This window comes from Cannabis sativa, chromosome 4 (genome assembly GCF_029168945.1).
Source record: "Cannabis sativa cultivar Pink pepper isolate KNU-18-1 chromosome 4, ASM2916894v1, whole genome shotgun sequence".
Lineage (NCBI taxonomy): Eukaryota > Viridiplantae > Streptophyta > Magnoliopsida > Rosales > Cannabaceae > Cannabis > Cannabis sativa.
Window position 1 is genome coordinate 32942735 of NC_083604.1, and position 11646 is coordinate 32954380.

Sequence of the window (11646 nt, forward strand, 5' to 3'; positions counted from 1 at the left end):
CCTTTATTCAAAAAAATAAATAAATAAATAAATATACCTAAAAATTAGAAGCCTACGTTCAGATTTTAACTATTTATAATTATTAATAATTAAAAAATTAAAAATATCAATAGTTTCAAACTTATTTTTGCTATTATTGTAAATAATAATAATAAAAAAAAAACAAAAATATTTAACTAAAAGAAATTATATCAACATATAGGACATAATATTTTTTTTTTCAGATTTACATACGCATATATTTTCTAAGTTTTACTTGTTTTAGAGTATATATAATACCTTAATAATAAATAGAAAAATTACCTCATATACTATTTTTTATTTTTTTAAAAAAAAAAAATTACCGTTTGGATTGCTACAGTAGTTTTTTCGGTAGTTTCAATGTAGGTTGCTATGTAGATTTTGGTTGCAATTTAGGTTGCTATGATATCAATTTTAAATACAATAGTGACTATAAATGAAATACGGTGATGATAGTTGTTCTAAAATTATATGATGATTTTTTTATAGATTTATTATATTATTTCTGTTTTAGATCTCTATTTTGTGTAAAAAAAAATATTTAGTTTCTAATTTTCTTCACTATAATGTATATTTTTTAAAAAAAAAAAAAATTGTGTGATTTTTATTTATATAAGAAGTTGTATGATAATTTTTTTTAATTATTTAGAGTTTTCTATATAAATTTATTATTTTTTAATAAAAAAATACATAAAAATTAATTTGAAATTATTTGATATTATTATTTATATAATTATTTAACGTCGTGCGCGAAGCGCGGTCTGTTTTCTAGTCTATATATAAAGGAGTAGTATGAAGCGGTGATTTGGCACTCTAAAATCTTTCTAATTAACATTATTTGTACTCTCCTTAATTCTCTCAATTTTTTAATTTTTTATTAGCTTCATAAAAATTAATTGATTAATTAACTAAAATAATATAACCACAATTTTTTTAATATCTTTATCTCTTTATCTCTTTATATATAAAAAGTGTTTATCTAACTGTTTTTTGTTGTTTAACAGAATATACTTTAAAAATAAAAAATATTCTTGTTAAATTTAACGGAAGATTAACGTTTGAAGTTAACACTTCTCTAATCTTATACGACCACTAGGAAACAAACCGCGCTTCGCGTGCGAGTTATAAATATTCTCAATTATTTATATAAAATTATTTTAGTAATATTTTTATCATAATTCACAATATTATAATAATAATAATAATAATTTACTCAATTAATTTTATAAATATGCCCCCGACTATAAAAACCTTACGATTATTAGGTTATTTATAAATCGTGTCTTCTAATATAAGGATAGACTCTTTTCCTTTTGAGTACAATGAGCATAGACTCCTAATGTGTAAAAATATAATAATTATAATATAAAATGAGAAAAAAAATACAAAAAATGTACCAATTAGAATAATAAATAGGATATTTTTTTTCTTTATTTATGGTTTTCTAAACTTTTTTTTTTAAATTTTTTTCTATACTATAACTATCATTACAAATGCTATTTTTATTTATTTCTGTTCATTTTCTTAAATAATTTGCTAACATGACACTATTGTATTTAAAAAAGAAAAATTTGATATATTTATATAAAAAGTAATTTTTACCATAAAAAAAAAATTTGAGAAATCATCCAAAAATGGGGAGATCTAAAACAAAAAAAAATGTGGAAAATTAAAAAAAAATACTAATTAAAAATTAAAATTTTAAATATTAAAAAAGAATAAATACAGTAAACTAAAAATCCAAATAAGTGGTCAGTATGAAATATAAAATATTTTACTTATTTGAATTTTGTTTTTTAAATTATCAATAAAAAAAAATTGAATCTAAAATAAATATTTAATAAAGAAGTTTTACGGGTTTTTTTTTTTTTTTTTTTGAGATTATTCTTATTTGAATTTTGTTCTTATGAAATATAAAATAATTTTCATATTTGAATTTTATTTTTTAAATCATCAATAATCAAAATTTGAATCAGAAATAAATATTTAATAAAATAGTTTACGTACTTGTTGACCGAGGTTTTCGGCAACCAATATAATAATAATAATTAAGAAAGCTATAAGGAATCAAGAGAGAGATTTTTACGTGGTTGGGGCATTAATGAGCCTTAGTCCACGAGTCTGTGTATTTATGATAGTATTTATTATAAAGAATGTTCTTGGTGGATTTTTCCTCTTCTAGTTCTTATGAAACCCAGAATTCTCGACCCTTGCCTTAATGAGTTTGTGGGGTATTTATAGTATTTTTGTGGGGTGATCCCTAGAATTGAGGTACATGTCTTTCTGTAATTCTCAGTAAAGGCACACATTCCCAATGAATATATTGTTGGGTTTTATGCCCTAAATAAAACTCATTTCAATATAATCGGATTTACTTATTAATATAGATCAGAAATAACATTTAATGTTGCATGGTTCACATGATTTATTTCATGATTATATGTACATAATATATAAATTTATCTGAAACCCTTTTCACATACTTGATCCTGTTTATTGTGCCGTCAACACATTGGAAAGTAAACATGACTATGTGAATAAAGTTTCCTAGATTTATCAGACACAGGGTTTTACTGATATGATAATCTACAACAGAGTTTACTTGCATTTGGAGAAGTGCTATGTTCTTTCCAGAACATTGGTTAAAGTAAAGCTCAGGTTGGATGCATGGAGTATGCATCGGAAGGGACCGATATTGAACTTTGACTTAGATTTAATTAAACTTACCGTAAAATCTATTCAAGTCAATATCGCCTAGTTGATCCTAGATCAAATGATCTTAATCCTGATATGATTAGGCTCAATCTCGAGAGGCTATTCGTGTTCTTTGATTTGTTAGTTAAGCCTACTTTTAGGTCAGGGTGATACGTACATTTTGGGAACACGGTAGTGCAATTAAGTGGGAGCGCTATCATAAACATGGAATCTATAGCTTCTATCTGGCGAATAGTAAGCAAAGGATGATCTCCTTCGAGCTTGACCAAACGAACATAAATGGTGGAGTACTCATTTCACATAAGCTGAAATATCATTTATACGGGGTCAAGTGTTTTAAGGAATAAATATGTTGTAGGGTGTAACGGTAATTTAATCCCTTTACAGTGTAGATCATTCATATAGAGGATCATTGATCAAATTAGGATTATAACAATGGATAACTAATGATGTGTCTATATGGTGGAACATATAGAGCATTCTATATACTGAGAGTGCAATTCTAAGTTCTATGCGTGGATTCAACGAAGAATTAATAAGTTAGTGAATTTTAGTGCTAAATTCTTGATCTACTTATTGGAAGCTCGGTTATATAGACCCATGGTCCCCCCACTAGTTGAGATAATATTGCTTGTAAGACTCATGTAATTGGTTTTGATTAATCAATTATAATTCACGAATTAAACTATGTCTATTTGTGAAATTTTCACTAAGTAAGGGCGAAATTGTAAAGAAAGAGTTTATAGGGGCATATTTGTTAATTATGATACTTTGTATGGTTCAATTAATAAATATGATAAATGACAATATTATTTAATAATTATTTATAGTTATTAAATAGTTAGAATTGACATTTAAATGATTGAATTAGGAAATTGGCATTTTTGAGAAAATCAGATGCAGAAAAGATAAAACTGCAAAATTGCAAAAAGGAAGGCCCAAATCCACTTGTATAGGGCTGGCCACTTTTGTAGGAAATTTAAACTGATATTTTCATTATTTTAATGCCAAATAATTCAAACCTTACCCTAGTGGAATGCTATAAATAGATAGTGAAGGCTTCAGGAAATTTACACTAAAAATTTTCTAGACTTTCTGATTTCTCTCTCCCTATCTTTAGCTACCACTTCTTCTTTCTTCTTCCTTTGAATTTCGAAATCCTTAGTGATTAGAGTAGTGCCCACACACATCAAGTGATACCTCAATCATAGTGAGGAAGATCGTGAAGAAAGACTTTCAGCAAGAAGGAGTTTCAGCATCAAAGATTCAGAGAAAGAGATCCAGGTTCAGATATTGATAATGCTCTGCTACAGAAAGGAATCAAGGGCTAGATATCTGAACGGAAGGAGTCATATTATTCCGCTGCACCCAATGTAAGGTTTCTTAAACTTTATATGTGTTTATTTCATCGTTTTAGAAAGTTCATATTTAGGGTGTTAATAAACATACTTGTGAGTAGATCTAAGATCCTGGTAAAATAATTTCCAACAACTGGCCTCAGAGCCATGGTAATTGATTTACTTGCAAGAAATTTGGACTTTAAAACGATTGTTTGTATGTTCTTTGGATGGTATCATGTTGTATTGAGTGTTATTTGATGATTGATTGATGTTTGTGAAATTTTCGTGAAAAATAATTGTGATTTCATTTCTGGAATTATTTTTATTGGATAGTATGGAAAAAATTAAGCAAGTTAGCCTTTTACAGAACTCAATTTGGATTTTATTTGAATTAGTTATGATTTTTTGAAGATTTGACAAAATCGGGGCTGTGCTGATAGTTTCCTGCGATCGCAGAACTGTCCGTACAGTTTCGAATTTTTCCTTTTTTCTTCAATTTTTCATACTTTTTCATGGAATTAGCTTCCAATTTTTTGTATGGTTTTGTATATATACTAGGGCTGTACAGAAATTTTCGTAAACCGCCCAACCCGAATAACCCGACTAAACCAAACCGACAAAACCGAAAAAAAATACAAACCGACATAACTTGACAAAATTCTAAACCGCCCAATCTGTAAATTGGGCGGGTTGAATTTTGACCCAAACCGCCCAATGAACCCGCCCAAACCGATTTAACCCGATTAAGAGTTTTTTTTTTTTTTTTTAATATATATATATTATATATTATATAATATATAATAATATATCATATATATTAAAAAAAACCCAATTCCTAAATTGAATTTAGATTTGGAATATTAGGTATTTAATGTTATTAATTTTTATTTTAGTTGAATCAAAAAAAAAAAAAAAAAAAAACTCCTAATTCGGTTTGGGCGGGTTAACCCGCCCAACCCGTCGGTCGGGTCCAGAATTTTTTTTTTTTAAATTGGGCAGTTTGCATGCAGAATTTTATAACCCGATCTTTATGTGGGGTTGGAAAATATATAGTATAAACCGACTAAACCGACCGATGTACAGCCCTAATATATACTATTACTATTCCTAATTCAATTCTAATTATCATTTTGAATTAATTTAAATTTTTTTTTTAATTTAATTCAAGATATTAGTGTAATTTGAATTTGAATAGAATTAGTATTTATCTTTTTGCTTAAAAATCTATCTTATTTTTAAATTTGATTATATTTTTTTTAAATTTAAGGTCAGATATTTTAAGATATTTATAATATCTTTTAAGATATTTATAATATCTTTTAAGATATTTAAAAATATCTTATCTTTTAAGATATTTATAATATCTTTTAAAGATATTTATAATATCTTTTAAGATATTTTAAAAATATCTTATCTTTTAAGATATTTTAAAAATATCTTATCTTTTAAGATTTTTTAATTAAATCTTTTTAGATATTTTGACCATATTTAAATTTAAAATAAGATATTTATAATCATGTAATTTTAAATAGATGTAAGATATTTTGCTAACTTTTAAATTTTGTTATTTTAATTATTTAAATTAAATTTAAAATCTGAAAAGATATTTCATTTTTCTTTTCTAATTTTTATTTAATTTTTATTTTTAAAATAACATTTAAAATTTAAAAGTAGTTAGCAAATTTTTGAAATAATATTTAGGTTGGTTGAAACCTAATTTTTCAAAATTGTAGGTTTAATTTTAAATTTAATTTTTTTTAATTTTCGATTTTTTTTTTAAATTCTTTTAAAATTTTCGAAATTTTTTTTTTATCATTTAATTAATTATTTTGAAATTAAAAAATTTAATTTAAAATTAAATAAATCCTACATCCAACTATCCAACTAACCTTGTTGCAGGAGTATGTGTTTTAGCTTATGTGTAAGTTTTCAAAACCTATTATTACTTGATTGCAAATAGCCATGGTTACTTTTTGCCAGATCTAATGATCTGATGGCTCCCTTGGTCAAGATAATAATTTGTAACAGGTATAATTTACAATCTTCTTTCATCTGTGTATGACCTAGCAACATGATAGGACCCATCCAAAGTGTGCCTGTGTGAGCCTATGTGTTTAATTTTATTATAGATGCATATAGGTTAATGTTGCTAAAATAAATTATCATAGTTATTGATAGAATTTATTTAGGCACATTTAGTTTTTGGGCCTATTCAATTAATAACAGTTGTTCTTATTAAGGTTAAATTCCTCTCTTTTGGGCCTTGTGTGAGAGTTGGGAGCCATAGAAGTGGGTACGACATACTGAACCCAGCACCCCCTCACATGAACCACCCCAATTGTGAAGGCCCATTTGCCTGATTTGAACAACTGTACTAGGTTAATTAAACTAGTTTAACCTAATAAAATTGATTAGCAACATAATTAATTTCACTTATTTTGAAATTAATTTAAGAAAATTATAGTTTAAAGAATTTTTTATTCTAAGCTAAACTATATGTATTTTCTTGTATTTAATTAAATATAGAATTATAACCATCTAGATTCTTTCTGGAACTTAATTTAAATTTTTCATTAAATATTCCTATTTAAGTTGATATTTAGTTATCTACAACTAACCAACTTAAATCTGAATATCTTTTGAATTTCAAATTTTAAAATTAAGTTGAGGAATTTTAGGCATTGGTTATTAAGATTCTTTAGATATTTTTTAAGTTAATATCTTTTCAAATATTAACTTAAAATGGAATATTTTCAAATTAAGTGGTTATAACTTAATTTTGATATTTAAATAAATTTAAATTTGAAAAATATTTAAGTTCTAGATTTTTTCTAATACAACTTAAATTAGATATTTTTTCAAATTTTGTGGAAAAGATACTTAGTCAAATAAGATATTTTCTAGATAGTTATTTCTAGACTACTTATTATCTCTAATATTAAATAGGAAAATATTATACATTGTGAAATTAATTATTTAAATAATTAATTTTGGTACAATTTATTTTAAGTATATTTTTTCTAGTATTAAACTAGAAATTAATAATTAAGCCTTCTCTACACTTAATTATTTATTTCTTGAATTTAATACATTTAATTAATTTGAAAATTAAATATCTAAGTTGATTTTTATCATCATACTTAAATATTTCTTTCTCATGACATTTAATTAAATAGAAAATTATTTTTAGTTGAAATTCAATTTTTCAACTAAATTTAAATAATTTTCAAAATATATTTTTTCTTTATTTTACTAATCAATTTTCGAAATTGCATTTCTTAAATGCTAGAATTTCAAATTTTATCTTGAAAAATAGATTAAGTTGTAAATTAATTATTTATTTTAATTAATTCTTGGATCAACTTAAATCAATGATTTTTTCATTTATTGATTAATTTAAAATAAATTGAATTAAAGTATATTATTAGAAATTGAATTAATTAGTCAAAGGAAAATTTACATAGGTGATATTTTTGCTTGAAGTATTTTTCTAGTGTATTTAATTAAATAGAAAATTAATATTTAAGTTGATTTTCATCATCATACTTAAATATTTGAAATTTTTCTTATATATTTAATTAAATAGGAAAATTATATTTTTTGTTGTAAATTAATTTTATTAATTAATTTTGGGCCAACATTAAATTAGAATAATTTTTCCAGGATTTATTTTTTATTTTAATATGCATTTTTTCGAAAATTGTATTCTTATATACTTTAATTTTTCGAAATGCAATATATATTTATAGAAAATTAAATTTGAGTTGTAAATTAATTTAAATTAATTTTGTAACAACTTAAATATTTTTTCTAAATATTTATTGGAAATTATTACTAAGATGGAAATAATTCATGTTATTTTCATATCCATCTAAGTAAAATTTATAAATATTAAATTAAAATTTATATTTAGAATTTTTCATTCTAAATTGGAAATTTTAATTAAATAAATATATATTTAAAATAAATAGAATAAATAAAGAGAATAAAAGAAAATACAATTTTTTTTTAAATAATGAGCTTTATTATCTAGAGACATTCGATCTCCATTGTGGATTTTACACCGCGTTTGTTTTAGTGAGTAATCCTCCCTAATGGAGGAACGTTCATTAGCAATTTCGCACCGTTTAACCTCGCATGATAAGTAGTTTGTAAGTGTTTTGTATGGTATGGATCACCCTAATGGTGGCGACCATACTTGACTTGCAAATTATGAAACAATGGTGGAAGCTCATAAGATAGAATTGCCTTGACTCTCGCCTAAACGGGACAACGCTGAATTCCAATCTTGATCGAATAAAAGGTTGCTAGAATGTTTATCATTTTAGATGAGCTGACAACTCTATTCAATGGATGATGCTTTGACTCTCGCCTAAACGGGACACTGTATCAGTTTGTTGAAAAACCTTGGAAATTATTTAGGAATGTATGTTTTAGTATTTTCACTTGTCATTCCTACTTGCTATATGCTTATAATTTCTGAATTGTGTATGAATTTATATTGAACCATGTTATTTTCTGTTATTAAGTTGTAGTTTAATTTCGAAACTTCATTGTTGGTCCAACATGTTTGTTTATCTAATGAGATAAATCCCTAGTGGATTTTCACCATTAGACATACATAATAGTGTTAGATCTCGAAAGATAAATATTGTATATGCGACATCTAGCTGTTCATCAATTGATGACACCTTAGACTAGTATTTTTACAATATGAAACAAGAAGATTACATAAATAAGATTACTTTGACTTTCGCTAATCGAAGCATCGTTGGATTCTTATTTATAATCGAAATTATCCTAATTCCTCTTCGCTTATTCATTTCGAATTAGCTCCATAATATATCATTGGATGAATGGTCTATAAATCATTTCATGTCATTATATTTTCTCTTAAGAAATTAAATGACGCTTATGATTATAATCCCGAAATTCTATTCCCAATTGATATAAATCCTCAATCTTAGAAATCTCCTACTTGTATGGGCAAATCAGACTTAGAGTTATATTAGTAGTGTTGGTCCAAGAAAGAATTACTCATTATATTTGGTTGAATTTAAGTCTTTGACTTTAATTTTAGAATCCAAACGTAAATATTCTTATATTTCTAATTCCAGAATACAATACGGTTACACTTTCTCAAGTGTTTAATATCCATCTTTTATTAATGGATTAAAACGTATGGAATATGAGTTAGGTGATTCTGTGACCAGATCCACTTGCAGTATTCTAAGAACTCTTTGATGTAACTATACCTAAGTCATCAAAACGACACAACCACATTTTTCTTAATCTATGGCATTTGTATCTTGTTCATAGTGGATTTGACAAGATCAATCTCTGCAAAGAGTTAATATGCCTATATCCACTGAAAGTAGTTCATCTCATTCGCAGATGGATGTACATTCAGGGGTGGATATGAGTTCTTCGTTGTATTCTTAAAACGATAACTCTAGATTATACCTTTTAGCAAAGAAATTTGAAATGTTTGAAAAATTTCATTAATTTCTAGCAATGGTTAAAACCATTAAGGTAAGTGGTTAAAGATCTTGCGAACTGATAGGGGTGGAGAAATAGTTAGTTGATATGCAGTTCAAAGATCATTAAATTGATTTTTGAATTATATCCAAACTTACCTCCCCAGAAATTTCGAGTTGCATGTTGATGATTAGTTACTAGTCGTTGCCTAATTCCTTCTATGGTAATACAATTTCAGAATGATGTAATGGTTGTATACTTAATGTAAATCATTACTAGATTCATGGATGACCTAATCAAAATCTTAAGAAAAGCTAGAACTGTTAACCATGGTTTGTTAGCTATTCTAAGTGATTAGGGGTGGACCATCCCATTGTCAATAGATAAGAAAGTGTTTGTTCAAACAAATACTACTTTTCTAAGATAATGACTAAGTCTGAAAACAAGTAGCAAATAAAGGAGATATTTAATTCTTGATTCCAAAAGTGTTCTATCATCTTATATAACATATGATGATCCCACTGCCTCTGTTGTCTTGTCACAACCAAAGAGGTTAATACCATTTAGTTTTCTTCGACATAATTCACGGTACCTCGCCGTAGTGGGAGAGTTTCTAGGAACTCACCTTCTTATGACTTGGGAGACACTAGTGATTAAAATCCATTGTGAGTTTAAACAAGTAATGGATTGTCAAGATAAGAAACTAAGAAGAAAGCCAATAGAACTATGGTTTAATCCATTCACATGGAGTAACCTAAAGTTTTCTATTACAAGGACATAAAAGGAAATTTTTGTTCATAAGTCTATTCAATGGACTTAACAAACTTCCTGTTCTTAGTATTATAGGTTTGAGTTTATCTAAACCTATGGCTTGTGGTATACCTGGTAATTACTTACTCTAATGCAAGCAACTTACTTTAGTAAGATGCTGAAGCATTTTCTTTCTAATGGCAATCTATAGAAGCTTCACAACTTCTTAGGTATAGATTTTATTTATCTAAGGAAAAGTCTTAACTATTCCAGAAAAGATAAATCCATGAAAGAATTTCTTATATCAACAGTGAAAGGTCTTAGATATGCTTTTGTATGCCTTAGACCAGACACCTGCTGTTGAGTGGGAGTAATGAGTAGGTATCAGATTAATCCAGGAGAAGAACATTGGAAGACAATCAAGTAAATCTTAAGATTAAGAAGAGGAACTATATGTTAGTCTATAAGGGTGTGTTTAAAACTCTTAGACTACACCATATCAGATTTTCGAAATTTGCCTATGTGCTAGTAAATATTTCTGATAAGATGGTGGTTACTCTGGGGGTGGAATAGTGATTTTGGAGAAGTGTAAAAACCTATCTGAAGTCTCTAGGTCTACCAGAGAGAGACTGAATGTTAAAGTCAGGAAAGGTACTTATTCAGTCTAAGGAAAGTTTTATACATCTTTGGCACCATTCCAAATTGCCTTAAACTACTAGTGTTAATTTCCTGATTAACCAAAAGTAGTTGCCAAAGGTATAGAATCCAGTATCCCAAGAGAGTAGACATATAGAGAGGAATTTCACATTATCAATGATTTTGTGATTAAGGAAGAGTAATGGTGGAGAAAAGGTTGTGGTTAATTCAACCTTTCAGATCCTATTACGAGGAGTTTACTACTACTACACTTGATTTGTATATCAAGGTGTTGAGATTATTTGAAACGCACTTTTTGTTTTATATTAGTGCAAGTGGGAGTTTGTTGGGTTTTATGCCCTAAATAAAACTCATTTCAATATAATCAGATTTACTTATTAATATAGATCAGAAATAACATTTAATGTTGCATGGTTCACATGATTTATTTCATGATTATATGTACATAATATATAAATTTATCTGAAACCCTTTTCACATACTTGATCCTGTTTATTGTGCCGTCAACACATTGGAAAGTAAACATGACTATGTGAATAAAGTTTCCTAGATTTATCAGACACATGGTTTTACTGATATGATAATCTACAACAGAGTTTACTTGCATTTGGAGAAGTGCTATGTTCTTTCCAGAACATTGGTTAAAGTAAAGCTCAGGTTGGATGCATGGAGTATGCATCGGAAG